Raw genomic sequence first — 17,823 nt, 5'->3', positions numbered from 1 at the left:
AAGAACTTGGACACCTGTGTCTTTTCTTTCTGACTCCATCCAATGTACATTTGTTTTCTGCTGCTTTTATTTTGTATTTGTTGCTGTAATTAAACTTAGTCATGGATATAACTTGCTATTTCTGGAGTCTCTTGTGTCCTTGCAGTGAATCATCAAATTTGAAATTGTCATTCAACTGCCAAACAATGTCTGTATATGTTTGTATGAGTGTGTATGTGTGTGCATATGTGTATGTGTGATGTGTATACAGCAAATGATTACCCAATAATTTATTCTGTTTCTATCACAAGAAAATTAAATGCTTTATTAGAAATATAAATGATCAGGTACACAAATTATTAAACAATTTAAACAGTCATACCTGTAAGTTTCCTGAAAATTTTCATTCATTTATGCTTAAATTTGTTAATTTATTTGACAAATATTCTTTGGTAAATAAATATACTATATGCTATATGCTTGGTATATAATAAAGAATGAAATAGTACTACTTTCACTTTTATAGTTCTTATTGTCAAAAAAAATAGAAGACATACATAGAACACTGCAATGCAGAGTTAAAAGTTACATCAGTAAGGGAAATCAATATCTTCATTATTGTTAGTGCTATTTTATATTTGTTGAGCAGTTACTCTGCACCAGCCAATATTCTAAGCATTACTATATTGTATTTCATTAGTTATATAAATTTCTATAATATATCCCTAATTACAATTCAAATTTTGCAGAGGCAGAACTGAGTCACTGAAAGACTGAATGATTTGTAAAACATCACAAGGTCGGTACTGGGTACTGCAGTTTGAACCCAGACAGCCTATTCTGATTCCAGAAACCCTACTCTTCACTACATCAATACCACAAGTTGTTTCAGAAATACAGTTTTCAAGCCTTTTGAAAGGGCTAGTTGAAAAAGACATCAGAGATAAAAGTAACCTATACATTTGCAAAAGCCCAAAATATTAGTAGAGCAAATTTTGCAAAGGGCATTGGGGTTTATGGGAAGGAAGAGGGTAAGCTTTCTAGACAGAGGGAATGGCATGTACAAAGCCCCAGCTCTGAAAGCCAGAGTGGCTTCAGGGACACGTTCTTAGAGGCGCTGTGTTAATCGGGTTTTAATGATCTGTGATTGCCATCTTGAAATGTGTAATACTTTTATATTTGAATTTATGTTTTAAGAGAAGTCTGACGTGTCAATAGAGCATGTACACTGAACTCCCACTGGCCCCAGTCTCCTTGGAAAGGTTCTGTAGCTGCTCCCCTATCCCTAGAGGCCCAGGCATCCCACTTGGGTTCACTTTCATGGCCCTAATCCAGTGAACTCTGCCGCACTTAGTCTTTGGTAGGGAACCTGGGCAAGGGTGCAGGGAGAGTCAGAGTTGGTAAGTCCCCTGCAACCTTGAGGAAGAGCAGGATGCACCTCCGTCATGGGAGAGCAGTGCCACACACTTTCCCAGGGCTACTCGGTGGGTGTCAGCCTGTTGCCCACCGCTGATTCAGCTTCATGTCCTGATGTGGAGTTTCCAATCTGCAATTTGATATTAAATAGCAAATGAAAAACACCATGTTGGGTTAAGAGTGAGGGCCCAGAAGAAAGGAAAAACTTTTATATCTTAATGTCATCAATGGCACTGTTTACTGGCTTTTTGAACAAGGGTACCGGCACTCATTCATTTTGCACTGAGCTCCTGAAATTATGTTGCAGCCCCATGTAGAGAGTCCAAGGTAAGCTATGCTTTAATAACCAAAGGATTTCAGAATGAGTGTATCAGATGGTCTTCAATAATGTGACTAATTCAGGAGAGAAAAAGAGAGAACAGATTAGATCATACAAGAAGTTATAGTCTAAGAGCAATGAAGAGTGAGTTAGACATTTCAGATATAAGAATCTGGTGAAAAGTGTTTGTGAAACACATGGCTAATTCTCATTTATATTCTTGAGATGGATTTTATGGAATCAAGGAAGAATCAGAAAGCCTTATTAGGATACCATTACTCTAATTTAGATTGTAGATTTATTTAATTTAGATTGTAGAAGATAAGGGCATGTTACAAGGTCAAAAAACATAATTTTGGATTCTTACTTGGCCATGTAAATATATGGAGGGTCATTTACTAAAAATGCATCAAAATCTTACTTAGAGATAATAGTCTTAAAATTAATTAACATAAAAGTAATTATTTAATTATGGGAATAAATTAGATGACCTGGGGAGTATATCTTATTTGAGAAAGATAGGAATGATTGAGTCATTACCTCTAACACTATGCCATACGTTATATTTATTACTAGTCACATATGTATTTTTAATTAATTAAGGTTAATTAAATTTAAAAATCACTTCATCAGATGCACTAGCCACATTTTGCGTGTTCAGTAGTCATATTTGACTATCGGCCACTGTATTGGAAAGCACAGATTAGCGAACATTTCTATTATTACCAAACGGTCAAATGGACAGCACTGCCTAAGTCTCCTGGTTTTCAGGGATAGACAAAGGGGTAGCAATTATCATACAAGACTGAGAATCAGTAGCAAGAAAAAGAGAAGGAAAACAGAAAGAAATGATGAGAAACAAGAGAGAAAGAGGGTTTTTCAAGGGGAGAATGGTCAACCACATCACAGGCTAAGGGCGATTCAAACAGCATTTCATCAGAATTAACATAGTCCTTTCTCAGTCCCAAAACATTCAAGTGGTTTTATTATTGACTTTTAAAATCAAGCGTACTAACTGGCTCGAAGATGCTTAAGCAAGTGAAATCTAAGAGTTATGTGTATATATACGTATTTGAATATTTCATATATACACATACACACATATTCTGAAAACTTTGCAAACGTTTGCTTCCTCACAAGTTTTTTTACATTCAGTAACCTCTAGTACTATACAGTGCACTTCAAAGAGGTGTGAAGGGCGTGGTATAAACAATTTATGTTTAAGTACTGAACCAACACATTTTCAGGCTGTTCTGTCTCTCTAAGGATGCAGGGCCATTTCCAGAAAAAGTTAAGGGCCATTAATATTTCTAAATAGAAATAATACTGTTATCACAGTAAGAGGAGAGTGAGCCTTCCTTCCAAAACACACATTTCTTTTCTGTACTTTAAAAACATCGCTGCAGTGGAAGCTGCATTTCTCATCTCTTAGTCTTCAAAATATTGGTTTGTAGAAAATAGTTTTGAGAGGCACTAAAGTATATTCCACTTGCTTTTATTTTAAGGTGAGAGTCCTTGAAAATGTTTTATATACCTCTTGTTACACATAATTGTTTTATTTCTAGAGACTTTTGTTCCTGTTTTATTATGTTGCTAGTATTTTATTTCCATATAGGCTTTACACATTTCTTCTTTCAATATATAATATTGAATAACTCCTTTCTTTAATATTTGATACAGAATTAGCTTCATAGCTGCCTGCAAATGCCAAATTCTCTTGACATTCACCTACCCTCTCCATTTCCTTCCTCTCTCCTTTTTTGGCTTAAAGGTCTATTTATGTGAGTAAAATATTTTCACATTGCTAAAATGATAACTTTCTGGGAGAGAACTAAATGTGTAGAAATAAAATAAGCCAAGGAAAAAAAAAAGAGGTAGCATATTAATAACATATACATACCTGGAAGCAAAGAGGCAGAAATTTTGAGTGTGTTTACACACACACACACACACACACACACACACACACACACACACACACACATACGTATATTTATGTACACACATAAACCAGTGTATTTAAAAACAACACAAAGGAAGATTTGGAATAGTACTGAAACATTTCATTGGAAGTATAATAATCATAGAAGTTCTTGAAGACAAAGAAAATGCAATTAGAGTTGTGAAAACTGATACAGGATTTATGAAGCATAATTATAATTTACTACATTGTATATTTATGTGATACTTATTAAAACAATTTACAAGTTCTAGAAGTAAATGAACTTACATTTAGCATGACAGTGAAATATTAGAATTAATGAAATTATAAGATCATTTGAGAAAAATCATCTTGGAATTGAAATGGCAAATAAAAAGTAAAAGCTAAGAAAATTATATGTGTAATCTACCATGTTTATTTGACTTTGAAAAAGCTGCTTAACTTAGTCAACACTATAAATTCTATTAAAACATTTAATTTGTTTGTTTATGTACATGATTTTTTAAAGTGGAAATTATAACCTTTCTCACTAAAAATATGAGCTTTATGATGAAAAATGGCAACCATAGAATGAAATCATCAAAATATTTATATGAGTCTATACTTGATTATTTTTCTTAATTGATTTTTTCCTTATTGGTATGGTGGAAGAAGCAAATACTTTTTGTGCTAAAACATGTCTTTTAATGCAGCATTACCTTTGAATGTATATATCTAAAACAAATATTCTTTGCACAATATTATGCAAAAATTAGCAACAGATAAAAGCTAATAGATAATGATTTTTAAAATTAGCCTTTAATATTTATCTTGTGAAAATTATTCAGATGAAAATAATATCTTCTAAGAAAATCTCCTTTTTTGTGGTGTGCAACCTTTAGTATACACTGTGTTGCATATTGCCATGCACCCTGGAATTACAGAGTTAGGCTCAAATCTTCTTGCTTAATTTTTACATGTGTCTTTGGGAAAGGTTGGGTCTTTGCCTTGCTTTTATCATTTGTAAAATGGAGATAATGATGTATCACCTGCAGGGTCATTACAAAAATACTAAGTAATAATACACTTAAAATACCTAGTGCTAAATATTGTACTAATTATCTGCATGTTATTTCTCTTTAAGTTTATTCAAAACACATGCCAATAAGTGGGTAGGGTTTGACATTTAGGAATTGTTAGGCAGGCATTTTTCCTAAGTCAAGTATATTTTTGCATTGCTTACTATACTTAATAACAAAGATATCTGTATACAGTAAAATGAAACTATCTATAATATAAATGAAAGACATTGGCAAAGTTACAGTGAAGACAAAATGCTTGCACAAGATGGAGATTATGTTACTATTGTGAACCTTTTAAAATATTTATATGATATAATCAACAAATAAGTTTAGCCATATTTAATATGCTATTTATTCCTGAGGAGTCACCTTTTTTTTTTCTTCAAACTGGGGAGAAAAAAGATACTAAACAGAATCTTACTGAGATCTGATTTCCCAGACTGAAATTTGGATCTGAATGAACCAAGTTTCCTCTGGCTGTCCTTTTGAAAGGACTGTTCATTGTCATTTTATATTCATGAAGCAATCCAATTTAATACTGAAAAAGGAAATCTAAATTCTCAAAGGTACAAGAAAGCAGATTGTTGATGAGGTTATTTGTGTATGAAACAGAATAATTTTTCTACAAAACAAATATCCTCAAAGTCTTTCAGTACTTAAAGTAACTTTTTATTCTTGGTATTATTTGAATAACACACACATAAACAGAAACTAAAGAAAAATCATTAATTACTATATAATTATCAGATGTTCTTTTTTTAATGATTAAATGAAGAATCCATTAATTTTCAATATCCCTGAATGGCAATGCTTCATTGAGTACATGCACATTTTTGCATATTTGTGTGACCTATAATTTCTGTGAAGCATCAATATGAATTCCCAAGTTAATCATTTATTTCTTAGTCTGTGTCATGAAGGATTTATATTCTCCAAGCACTGTAACATTTTAAGTAGGTATGCTTAGCAAAAAGAGACAATTATCTTGATCACCCTTTTTATACTGTAACTTTAACAATTTGTTACTATTGTATTTTCTATAATGGCTAAAGAGATTATTAGATATAAAATTAGTGTCAAAAGTGATGTAAAAAAAGTGATGGAAATATTTGTATGAAAAATCAAGGAAAACTCCTTATGTTTGGATATACAATAAATTGTAATGAAAGTATTCAAGATGTAAAAATAAGAATATACAAATGAATAAAGGGGAAAGGGAAATATAATGAAAATTATATGTAACTCCATGTTGCAAGGAAAAGTTCATTAGCATATTGGTACATATAAATTTAACAATTATATATATATTTTAAATATCATTTTGAATATTCATTATGTACATGTATTGTACATATTTTGTCTTATTTAATCATTGAAAATCTTAGAAACACTATTATCTTTTTAAATTTAAGAAAGTAAAATCATTTTCTGCATAGTCACAATAAAGTAATCATATTTAATAAAATATGACTAATTAATATTCTTAACATTGGTGGTAAAATTTATCTAATATACAGGGAACTTTCTTTTTTATTGATTTATAGTTGATTTACATGTTGTATTAATTTCTGGTCTACAGTGTTGTGATTCATTTATATATGTGTGTGTATGTGTGTGTGTGTGTGTGTGTGTGTTCCTTTTCATAAACTTTTCCATTATAGGCCATTACAAGGTACTGAATATAGTTCCCTGGGCTATACAGTAGGACCTTGTTGTTTATCATTTATCTATTTTATGTATAGTAGTTAATATCTACAAATTCTGAACCCTCAATTTGTGTCTCTCCCCCTTTCCACCCTAGTAATTGTAAGTTTGTTTTCCATATCTGAGTCTGTTTCTGTTCTATAAATAAGTTCATTTGTGTCCTTTTTTTTTTTTGAGATTCCACATACAAGTGATATCTAACGGATATCAAAAAGTATTTTTCTTTTTCTGGCTTACTTCACTTAGTATGGTGATTCCACTTCTGGGCATATATCCAGAGGAAACTTTAATTCAAAAGGACATATGCACCCCCATGTTCATAGCAGCACTATTTACAATAGCCAAGACATGAATGTAACTTAAATGTCCAATGACAGACGAAGTTATGGTGTATATATATGTATACCATATGCTATTCCACCATTATAAAAGAATAAAATAATGTCATTTGCAGCAACATGGAGGAACCTGGAGATAGTCATAATAAGTGAAGTAAGTTAGAAAGATAACTTTCTTTGATAACTGATTTATCCAAACAATGATCCCATTCAGTACCACATTGTATCTTGTTAATATGTCCTTGGAGTCTCTTTTAGTTTAGAAAAGTGTATTTCTTTGTATTTATATTGAGCTCATGAAGACACTTGAGCTAGTAGAATTTACCATGTTCCGGAACTTAGTAAATGTATACTCACGGTGTCATTTAGCTACTCTCCTTTGGCCACCATTACCTACTGAAAAAAAGTTGCACTTACTAGCTGGCTTAAATCCAAGTTAAGTATTTTTGACAACAATACTTCATATGTGATATTACATCAATATTGCTCCACATCAGGGAACAGCAAATATTTTTGCTCCATTATTTGTGTCCTAAGTAATTCATTAGAAAGGTGTAATATTTTTCATCCTTGAGACAAAAAGTAGTCTATGTGATATTATGTTGCTTCTATGTAAATATTCAATTCCTTATCAAACATTCAACTGTTGGATTTAATATCCAGCTGTTAACAGTTTGAGGTAATATTTTCTTAAATTTTCAAAGTGATTCTGTGATATTTTATTCATTTGTCATTTCTTCTGAATAATGAACTCTAAGGATAGGTGATCCATGTCACTTAAGATTTTGTTAAATTAATGTTTGTTAGATGAAGCATGGTGCAGGATGGCAAGCTTCAGTTCAACAAAAAACACAAAAGAAACTGAAATATAGACTTTTCTTACTCACAGGTCCTAGAGGAAGTACATGGCATGCCTGGAGGAGACATATGGGGAGGTCAGGGCCAGGGTGCAAGCAAAGAGAAGAGAGACAGGACTTGGGGCACAGACCTTAATTAGGGTTCCTGGGTGGAGTCCTTTGGAGTTTCTGAGATAAGTCAGAATCTGTCAATTCAAACTAAAAAGAGTGGGTTTCAGTAAGCTTTGTAGTCAGGGGGGTCTTGTCTAAGGGGTGCACGAGGGGAAGACACTGAGAGGTAGAGGAGAGTGCTTATCACAAGGTCTGTTGGGGGAAGCATATCAGAAACATATTTGTTTGTGGCTGTCTGGGCTGCGGTGTAGGGTATGTGCTTGCAAGAGGAGGCTAGTATCAGTTTAAGATCCCAGCATGCTTATTGGTGGAGCAAAATGGATGCCAAGGCAATGATATCATGGAGTAGCCTAGCTAAAGTCTCAACAGACAATTTCTCCTTGAGACAGCTTATTGTCAGTGTAAACCGTTCATTGCTTTTTCTCCTCTGGTGGCAGAAACTCTATGGATTAACACCTTCTGATGAGAGGCCAATATAGGAGCAACCAGATCCTTGAAACACACAATGAAAGCTGGCTTAGAGAGTCACAACCCAAAACAGAATCGTATGAGGAAGAAATGTTTTCATTGTGCATGTTAAACCACTGCTTAGGTATTGCAGGGAGCAAGTTTAATTCGCTGGAATGAAAAATAAAATACACCTTTGCTGTTTTTCTACTGGGTTATTGGCATTTTTTTCTTTCCTATTCCTAGGAGTCTTCTATGTATTCAGGAAAATCTTTCTCTTTCTCTCTGTTTCTGTGATATGAGCTAAGACATAACTGTTTTCTGAGTTTCTTATTATCAATCTTTTATTTTATAGCTTAAAAAATTTTTATCATATTTAGAAAAAGTTTCATCTGCCCATTCTCTGGTATTTTCAGTTCAACTTTTTTACTTTTAAATACTTGTTTCTTATAATTAATTCTGGTTTTGTTATGAGGTATAAATTATCATTTTAAATCTTTGAAGTACACTACACAATTTTTATTATTTTACTAATTCATCTGAATATTTATATTAATATATTTTCTAATAATGGCTAACTTTTGAAATTATGAAATACACATCTCCTGATTATTATGTGTGACAATTTTTAAATGCAATGTATCCTATTTCAGAGTATTTAATTTTGGAATTTTATATCCATATTAATATGTGAAGTTGGTCGATATTTTACATTTTTATGCAATCCCCATAAGCACTGAACTTTTAAATAAATATAATTTACATGGTTTCCTTCATTAACCACTCTCAAAAACAGTGTAAATGCAGTGGAATTATCTGCCTTTAACAATCTGAGTAGAATTATCTGAAATATTTTGGTCTGCTCTTTTTGGAGAGTTATTCTTTGAGAACTTTTTCTGTTTTAAATATTAGACTTTATACTTCTGCTACAGTGAGTTTTAATGAAATATTTTTCAAGAAAATTATACATTTTTAGGTCTAAAAATTTATTTCAAAATGTAATAAAATTAGTCACGTTATTTATTACTAATTGTCCCCATTTTAATAGTTTTCTCTTGTTATATCTTGTTTTGAAAATGTCGGCTTTTTATCTTTTTTCTTGAAATGTCGGCTCTTTATCTTTTTTCTTGATATGGTTCCTATAGTTTTTAAATGTTTGAAAAGCTTGGTTGATTTTCTATATGAATTCTCTTTTTACTGTGTTCTAATTCATTGGTATCTGCTTAAAAATTTATTTTTCCTTTTATTGTTTGCATTATACTTCATTTAACTTTTATATTTGATGGCTAAATGTAATGACAAAATATATGTACATATGCCCACAGACATAAATATGTATAATGTGTATGTATATGATATATACATAATATACGTATATATAGTGTATAATGCACATATACATAACATACATATATTTTAATATATATAACATATGTAATATTGATACTGATTTTAAATTTTTAAGGCTTTAAGTTGATCCCTGAGTACTGTATTATCTGTTCACACATATATTAATATATGATATTTTCAATGTCATTATTTTGGAAAAATTGTACAATTTTAGTTTTTATCCACAAGTTATTTGATAGAGGTTTTTTGTCTTGTTTTGTTTTGTTTGATCTTTTTTTTGTGAGTGTGTGTATGTGTGTTTGTTCCTGTTTTTAACCCAATAGGCAGAGAATCTGTGTACATTTTTTTTCTAATTTGACAAGTTTAACAAATTGTTCTTTTATTTTTTGCAATGTAATATATGGATGATTTCTATGAATTTCCATGGCTATTTACCAAGAGCTATATTTTCTTTTATGAGGATTAAAGATTTGGATAAATACATTTATAAGATTTCTTTTTTTTAACTTTTCTATTTAGATTGCCTATATCCACACTTTTGGACCATCTCATTTCTCTTGAATTTAGAGAGAGATTTTAAAATCTATAATTAGCATGTACTTCTTATATATCCTATAAACCTTATGATCTTAGAGAAACTGCTGTGATGTTTGGCACATAGATCGCTCTAATTTTAAAAGTGTCTTTGTAAATTGTATCCTTTAGCTATTTTTTTCTTGGTCATGAATGCCAGTTAAATTAATAAAAATTTTGGAAGTCTGATTTAATAACATATATAGAAAAGTAGGAAAAACACACATAGAAATTGGAAACAAAAAAATTCAAAAACTATATTCAAACAACTCTATGGCAAAATTCAGAAATTCTGGAAGCAATGGTAAATTCTGACCAAAATATAAATGTTGATAAATAAAAAGCAGTATTACAAATTTTCTTTGGGAAATAGTTTCAGGCTTTGTAAACTCAAACAAGTTATTTGCCTCATCCAATTCTTCGAATGCTTTATCTGAAAAATAGTGACAATTATGGCACTTCATATTTTTGTAATTATTAAATGAGTTAGTATATGGAAGTGAATAAAATAATGGCATATTTTAAGTGGTATATACATATATGGTAATATGGTAATATTGTCATAATTATTACATTTATTATTATTAGATAGTTACCATTTTTTAAAACCTAAAAACAAATGATGATATATGTGGATTATATTTAAAGATTTTAATTATATTTTATTTACTTATTTTTTTAACAAATTTATGACTTTATAAATCCAGAAAATGATTGAAATCCCCCTTTTTATTTTTATGAAGCCAGCAAAGAATTTTTCTCAATATCTATGGAGGTTAGTGTCAAGAAGGAAACATTTAACATTTTTTAATGAACATGTTTTTAAGGGAGGCACTTGGGGATTAAACCCAGGACCTCATACATGCTAAACATACACTCTACCACTGAGCTACTCCCACACCCATTCATGAATATTTATATAAAAAGTAAAGAAAAATATCAGCAAATTAAACAATACAGTGTAATACAAAATAAGATACCATATTTTAACATGATAATTAAAACATAATAATAATACTTACAGGAAAAATTAATAAATTGACTAACTAGTTTGCAGTCCATAAATGCCAGAAGAGCTCAATATAAGTTAAATACTAGGAAAGAAATTCAAACAAATGGAATGGAGATAGTTAATAGCATAAAATTTATCAATCACAAATCAATATACAAATATAAATTCAATTAGACATCTGAAAACTGGATTAAATGGTTTAGCATTCCAAAGGAATAAAGCTGATCTGAAGATAGCCTAGAAATTTATGACAATCAGCACCACTGTAGAATGGTTAAAAGGACAAATTCTAGATGCACAGTTTTGGTGTTAAATTCTGAAAATGCAATGTTGCAATATTTCCCTCACCCATAAAATAGAGATAATGATGATGATGATGATGATGATGGTGGTGGTGGTGATGATGATATATCCCTAACAGGATTTTATGAAAATTAATTGGGTAAAAGAGTTGTAAAAGTCTCAGAACAATGCTTGGCACAATAGTAAGTACAGACCATTTTTGAGTAAATAAAAATAAAAAAATATGCAAGTAGGTACTGGACTTAAAATGTATTAGTATGGTTAAACAATGATGTTAATGGCATAAGGACCAACAAAATTATTAGTGAAGGAGATTAGGAACACCTTAAAATGTTTTAAATGTCAGTAAATCACTTGCTTGCACTTAGATCTATTCCTTCCACCCCACCCCTGTTCCACATTATTTCTTTGGCTACTGACTATCCAAGTGTTTTTTTCCCCTCATGCTCAACAACAGTAATTGTTGTTAAGCTATTATTTGATAATTTGTTAAACTAGCATTTGATAATACTATACCATGCGGATGAAACATGTTATAGTCTACTACCATTCCTAGTCATTGTGAACAATGACAACTGTATTATCTTACTCCCTTGTCTTAATTCTTAGTGACTGTTTTGAAGTAGAATGCAACTTTATTTCTAAATCCTTTAGATTAGTACAGGAAGGAAATGAGTATGCTTGAAAAACTATTTGAAGGATTGATAAACTGACAGTGTCTGTCAAAAAAAAAAAAATACTATACTTCCCTTTAGAAGGAATTGGCTCTTTTTGCCAAGACAAAACTTGGAAACACACAAACTAAAACATAATGAATTATCTAGGAGCTTGTGATAGAGACATTGGTTAGGCATAGGGGAGGCTGATAATTCCCAGCCCCATTTTTGTCAGATTAGAATCTTTTGATTGAATTCTAGCTAAAGGGATGAAGGTGGAAAAGATGTCTATCACTTCCAGGCCATGAAATCACTTTACTAATCCACACTCCCTTTCCTGGTTCTTCAGTGACCTTGGTAGCTATGTATCACACGATGGAAGAGGCCACAATTATCTAGTTTCAGAAAACCTAAATACACTAAGTGGAAGAGTACGACCAACTTGCTCTCTAAAAGAATGTGAAGGAGAAATAAGATTTTGTTGAAATAATGTTACTAAGGTTGGATGGGGGTTATTTGCTACAAAGAGCTACTACTAATTATGCTACACAATACTGAGCCATCTAACCTAACATGTTGTTACCCAGAAATATTGACCAGTATCCCCCCAAAATGTTTAAGTTTACATTGTTTTACATTAACTAGAACATAAATGCATCTTTTTTTTTGAAAGGTATAGATCCAACTTCTTTTCTTGGAAAATGGATGTTCTAGTTAGAATTCCCTTTCTTTTTCCCTGCATAAATTACATTGATAGCATAACATTGGCACTTAAAATTTGATATCTATAAAGGGAAACAAGAAGTCAAAAATACAAAGGAAACACTGAGTACGTAGGCAGGTCTATACGAACTGTTTCCTTTTTTTTTTTTTTAACCTAAATAGATACAATTGTTTTAGCATCTTGTTTTCATAGATATTTGAAATAAATACAATTTTTTCACATACATTTCATTATTTTACCTAATGTTTAGGAATGAGGAATTTTCTATATGCAGTTGATTTTACTACAGTGCTTTTTTTAAACAGGAATTTGTCCCAACATGATTGATATGTTAAGGAATATTTTGAGCTTAAGGCTAAGTTCACATTTGCTTATGTGTGATTTCATCTAGCAAAAATTACTAGGTGATTATAGAAAAATTCCACCCAGCAGAATAGAGCCTTCTAGGAGTACACCAAAGCAAACATGCACACACACATACACACACACACATGCACACACACGCAGCATCAAACATCTACTAGACACCTTATGCCACCATATGTGATATTAAACATATCCATTCACATCAGGTATTACAGCTCTCCTTCTGATTTCTGATAACCCTTCCACCACATCTTCGTAATAACTAATAAGCTACAATTCTTGTGATAATCACAAACAAATTTCAGAGCCTTTTCAAGGTGAAGTACTAGATTTATCATAATTATGCATTTAACCATTAACATGTCTAAATCTGTTCTATCGTCTTATTAGATTACTGTCAATTGTGTGTGTGTGTCACTGAAAATGTTTCTGGTGGTTTTACCCCTAACCCTATTTTTCCCTACGTCCAATTAGACATAGTGAAGTGGCATTTAGGAACATATCTATTATAATACAGCATAAGTGACTGCAAACATAACTGACTCCATCTCTCCAAAGTCATAAAAAAAGTGGAAAACATCAGTTAGCCTGGCAAGATGGATAAATAGAATTTGGTTAAGAGAATTCTAATGTAAAACAAACCACAATGATGAGAGTAAGTTAGTACTCCTTACTTTGAAATATTTATCCATAATATCTGTGGTTCCAGAGCTGTCTGTGTTGTCATGGGTCCTTCCTTAGCCATTCTCAGGTCCTGAAATGTGTTAAAACAAGAAGAAAAACTTTTTCAGAATTTACTGTTCAAGAAGATTGCCTGATGGACATACAATTCCCTGTGCCCTCAAAATTCAATTCTAAATATATATAAGTGTATAATATACTGAATACAGAAAAATGTGATGTCAGCAAGCAAGATAATTTGAGAAATTTTGGGACACCAATTGTTTTGGATCTTATCCCACCCTAATGATCACATTTAACCTTAACTATCTCTTTAAAGACCTTATTTTGGAATACAGTCACATTCTGAAGTAGTGGAGACGTCAATATGTGAATCTGGGTGGAAGGAAGGGTGCAAAATTAACCCCATAACACTATGTCATAAAATAATAATAATAATAATAATAATATATATATATATATATATATATATTATTATTATTATTATTATTATTAATCAACAAAGAATGAGTATATACTTTGCCAAGGGAGGAGAGTTAAATACTTCACATAGTTTTCCTCATTTATTTATAAATTTAATAGTTTAGAATTTTAGAGAATTAACCAGACTGTGTGTGTGCTCTACACGCACAGGCATTAACATGTTTCACTTTGACTGATCTTTATAGAGTTATTATGCTAATTTCAAAGAAGGAATTAAAATTATTTCTTTTCCTTACTGTTTAATCGCAAAAAACACCGTAGTATCCAATATTTGTTCTTTTCTTCAAATGCTGTTAAAATTCTTTCTCATTTCCTAAACTTAAATGTTGCTGTCAGGACATATGAGGCCAACAGAACACATTCTGTCTTTTTAGAGAATTACCTGTTTTGTGAAACCATTTTCTTAATTTTAACATTTGTTAAGGATACTTATATTTTTATAATTGATTTTAAATGTTTCATTTTTTGGAATATAATGTTGCACATTATATTCATTTGCTTAAGGAAGCATTTTAAAAATTACATCTTAAAGCATTTTGTATGTTATATAATGTTATATTTTTAAGTAATATCAATTATGTTTATGAAGAATTTCCATTTATATCAATAGTTATCATTTTTTCTAATTATTTTTATCTGTTTTCTTTTCATTTTGTGTCAAGTCCTGAAACTTATTTTTTATTCCCTTGAATTTATTTTTAGCCAAGTCTGTTCTGTTTCTTTCTGTAATATGTGGCTTTAATTTTGTTAAATTAAATAATTAAAATAAGAGTACCTTTTATTTGTTGAATCTTTTCAGTATATTTTCATCTAATTTATTGTCTTTAATAATCAGTCCCCGTTTCTTTTATATTTTATTTAGATACTTCTAAAATTATCCCAGTTTCTTTATAATGAGTTGTGATTACCTGCTTGAAATTTTGTTGAATGATGAAAATTTTTTCCTCTTATATATTCTTCATCTAGCATTTTCCTTGATTTTCTTCCATTTATTTAATTTTCTTTGTAATATTTATGCATGGAGGTGCTTCCTGCTCTATAGCAGTATTGGAGTAGGAACAGATCTCTGTATCTCTCTTGTTTGAGGAGTAGCCTTGTGGAGAAGAAGGGGAGGTAGCCGTAAGTTTAATTTTTTATATACTTTTAGAATAGATTACCTCTCATAAGGAGGTCTTCTTTCAGTGAGTCTGTCTGTCTCCCTGTGTTTTAGGGACTCCTTTTGGGGTAAGCATATACTCTAGGTGAGAGATTATCACAATGACAAACTGTGGTCAGAGTGCTGGTGACTTACAATGCCTTCACTACTCTTCAGCTGACTTTGGAAAGCAATTAAAGGTCCTGACACTTGATCTCTTTTCTCCTGTGATCTCACCTCCAGGCCATTTTTCTTGGTTACCATTGCCTGTGATGTGGTGCTGTATCAAACTAGGAGAGTTCCTCCTCTTTACCGTGCCCCATGCGCATCTGTAGACCTATAAAGCATCATCAGCCTTCTTTTGTTTTCCTTTTCAGAACCATTTCACTTACCTTTATTCTAATTTTATCCAAAATTTAATTATTTGTTAAGTATTGTTAACTTTTATTCATTATACTTGCATCATTTATAATTTAATATAATATGGATTTTTTCTAATTTTGTATTATCTCTTTAGAAAAGTGCAGGAAAAGTAGAATAAAAATAACTATATTCTATCTTTTAAAAATATTGGACTGTATAATTTTAAGGTCTTATTTTAAATAACTATAACTGTATTTGTATTCATACCCATTCATACACATCATTACATTTTTTTGAATAAGACAATATGTACCTTTGTAACATACAGAAGATTTTGTATGTAATATTAATTCATGTGTATAAATAAGATCTACATGTTTTATACCTGTCTTCTTATTTTCCCATTTAATTCTTAAAATGCAATACAGTTGTGTGCACATCTTTTAAAGCAACATTTCAAAGGCACTTCTACTTTTGACAGGGTATATTCTATCTAACTCCCTCTTCCTATACTTTGTTATGGTGAAAAGAAACTATGAAAATTAGCTGTTTAGAAATTAGATGCATAGATAGACTACTTTCCCTTATTATATCCAGTAATATAAGTAAGCAAGCTCTAAAATAATAATCGTTACTTTAAATAGCACCAGAGACCAATAGCTTATTTGATTTAGATGTTGTTATTTATTTAATTGTAGGTTGTTGCTGAGATATATGGCAATCTGTAGATGATAAGCACACCATCTCCTGTCCGCAGGTCTTTGAAACATCATCAGGGCAAGACATTTATCAGGAAGTTTTATGAATCTGAATCTTAAAAAGTGAAAGTTATTGTAATTGTTAGAAGAACTCACTTCCAATTCCTGCTAGATTTCTTCCTCTGAGGAACCACCCACACAGTAATTACAGGCAGCAGAGTCATTGCAAAAGTGTGGACAAGCAGCTTTCCTTGCTGCCGTCAGGCCCACTGCAGGCTAGGTTCAGTTTGAAAGCTGGCACACTCTATTAGGTGTGCAGAGAAACCCCATAACTGTGCTGTAGCTACACGATAGAAAATCATTCTCTCAACACACCGCTCTTACCACTACCAAGACATGACACATAGATAGCCTCACTTATTTTTCTATGTGTTTGTAGATTTTTTTTCTATTTTTAAATGTTTTAAAAAGAAATATATATGTAGAGATCACCATAAGTCTTCATGCTAACATTTTTCGTAGTCATTTTGGTTGTTTGAAGATCTTTTGATAGTTAATTCTTTAGGAAGTTTCAAAAATAAAATATTCTATGAGCCCTTTATGTTGTTATAAGCATACCTGTGGCCATTAAATTTGAAAGTGAGTGTGTTCAGATATACTCTTGTTTCACAATTCCTTTCTCTTAATCTCATAAATGTTACTTTTTTGTTCTCCAACATGAAGTGCTACTGTTGAAAAATATGATGGCCTGCTAAATTTTTAATTTGTTTGTTTTCATTTTTATTTCATAATTGGCTTAATCTTTCCACCTACTTGCAAAGAGTACTTGGTGTGCCCTTTCAAACTTTAGCTTTACAGTTATTAAAGAACTCGTTAATTGATTTTAGCTTTTAATATTTTTCTAAATACAATATTTGTATAGTATTTTTTATTGGCTTTGGTTTTCTCTTCAGAGACTCATATTCATTAATTGCATCTTTAATTATATGCAAATGTGTCCTCTTCTCCTAGAACAAGATTACATCTTCCTCTATTTCATTTTTATTAACACATTTTTCTTCTTTTGCTTTCAGTTTTCCTTGACCCTTTCAGTTTTCTTTCAGTTTTAGTCTTACTTTCTAAATTGGTGCTTTTCTTTACTCATAGATTTCTTATTCATGAGCTTAGTCACTTAACTTCTAAGAATTACTAATTTTGATTTATCTTTCTCTCAAATATAAAATGGAATTTAAAAATTTTTGTTAGTCCATTTGAAATATTCAGATGAAATCTATGTTTGTTTTATGGGCAAATATTTTTGTGTGC

Source organism: Camelus ferus, chromosome 3 (assembly GCF_009834535.1).
Source record: "Camelus ferus isolate YT-003-E chromosome 3, BCGSAC_Cfer_1.0, whole genome shotgun sequence".
Classification (NCBI taxonomy): domain Eukaryota; kingdom Metazoa; phylum Chordata; class Mammalia; order Artiodactyla; family Camelidae; genus Camelus; species Camelus ferus.
The sequence above is the reverse complement of the archived record's forward strand: the minus strand, read 5'-3'. Positions refer to the sequence as shown.